This window comes from Frankliniella occidentalis, unplaced genomic scaffold (assembly GCF_000697945.3).
Source record: "Frankliniella occidentalis isolate FOCC.00 unplaced genomic scaffold, Focc_3.1 Scaffold439, whole genome shotgun sequence".
Lineage (NCBI taxonomy): Eukaryota > Metazoa > Arthropoda > Insecta > Thysanoptera > Thripidae > Frankliniella > Frankliniella occidentalis.
Genome location: NW_026267558.1, coordinates 96,272 through 98,191, shown reverse-complemented (window position 1 = coordinate 98,191; position 1,920 = coordinate 96,272). Strand labels below are relative to the sequence as shown.

The window sequence follows — 1,920 nt, the reverse complement described above, 5'->3', positions numbered from 1 at the left end:
GGCCCCGTCGGAGCTCTCTCTCGACGTGGACAGCGACATCGAGGCGATGCTGCTGGGCTCACCGTGAGGGGGCGGGGAGGAAGAAATGTGTGAAAGGGAGTGAACGCGTGCTGTGTGATAAGAGTGATTTGTGTGATTATTGTGTTGTAATGTGTGCTGTGTTAATTTGTAGGTTTTATTTGTTGTGACTGATGATTTGTTGTGACTCATGATTTGTGGTGTGCATGAACTGTGTGATCCATTTTATTTTGTGTTTTATTGAGATTGCGTACATGGAGCACTTTTAAAGAAAAGGGGGAGTGGTGTTGTGATGTGAGAATGTGTGTGTGTTTGTTGTAAGACTACGAGTTGTGTTTGGCGCGCCATCCACGGCGCGGAGGCAGCGCCCCGTGCGGCGGCCGAGAGAACCCGGTCGGCACCGGCCGACCGGCGCGCGTCGCCATGCAGACGCCATGGCCCGGCTGCGCGCGGGGCACTGCGCCGCTTGCGCCGGGAGCCGAGAGCGTCACTCTGGTGTTGGCGGTTGAGGAGTACCGACGTGTGTTGTGTCTTGGGTGCCTTGTGCTTTGTGTTGCCGTGTTGGTTTTCAATAAAACCCTGTAGTGTGCCAGTTAATCCTGCTCTTTCTCTTAGCCTCCTTACCCATTACCGCGCATTATAACAGTATCAATCAATCACGCTCATTTAGTCATTTTTTTTTTCAGGTTCTTTATTAGTGTTAGCCATGGAAAAAGACTTTATGATGCTTCCTATCTGCTCAATGCCCGTTACTCTCATGACAAGCAAGGTGTTTTTTTGAGGGGTGACTGCAAACCTGAAATGATCAAAGCAGGGCAGTACAAAGTGGATGTACAGTTGCATGCTTTAGGTGGTGTTTGTGGAGCCCATTGTGAGTGTGGTGCTGGCAGTGGGGACAAAGCACACTGCAAACATGTTGTGTGCTTATTGTTTGCTCCAAGGATACATTGAAATGAGTCACCTTTCTTCAGATGTTCCACCATGTGCTTGTTGTAAAATTTTATGGAAGTTATTTTAGAGGCACATGTGCTTACTGGACATGACACATGTGAAGGCGAACAAACAGTATCATTTTTAATCTTCCTGGTGACTTTCGTGGTATGAATTCTTGAGACATGAACTCTGAAAGAGTTAAGTGAAGTCAAACGTACTAGGCAATTTGGCATTCCACATAGTATTGAGAAATTCTTCGTTGATGTATGGATTTTGGAGTGATCGATGAAAGTTCCCACATCAAGAAACATAGAATTGCAAAATTTACATTCAAGTTCAGGTCCTGGATTAGGCTCTATCCCAGCAATCAAAAGTAGTATGCACAGCACAGCAACAGGAACATGTTTCAGTAAAATACTTTTTCCACTTGGTCGCAAAGTAGACAACTTGGAGGAGCAGCTGCAGAAGTTGAATAAGCCAATGCGGCATCGAAAAACTTCAATGGACACCCCCATTATCTGCAAAGAAAAGTGAAATAAAAAGTTTAGAACATATCAGGAAAAGGAGAAATTGTGGAGACATGGTTCAAACCATACTGAGCAGTAAATTTCATCAATTCCATCAATGACGAACACAGGTCTTTATTTACTTACCAAATAAAGTAATGGTATCTCCAGGGGTTGTACATCAGGAAATTTTTGACAATTGGGCGTATGTCCACAATTTGGTCAAATTGAGTTTTTTAGGGCATATGGTTCCTTATTATGTGTTCCACATGCAGAACTAAACGGCACATCAACATCTACAATAGGTCCTGAGATATACTAATAGCTCAATATGGCATATGTCCATCTAATATGTGACAAAGAGGCGAATGTCCCAAATAATTTTGACAAAGAGGCGAATGTCCACAGAAATTTTGACAAAGGGGCGTATGTCCAAGAACATTTTGACAGAGAGGCGTATGTC

General features: G+C 44.2%; 1 protein-coding gene across 1 annotated transcript in view; it reads left to right on the top strand.

The window, feature by feature from the left end:
• The window catches only part of LOC113215745 (uncharacterized), a 12,910-nt gene that overhangs the window by 2,522 nt on the left and 8,468 nt on the right, over window positions 1-1,920 (top strand). The window lies entirely within an intron of this gene.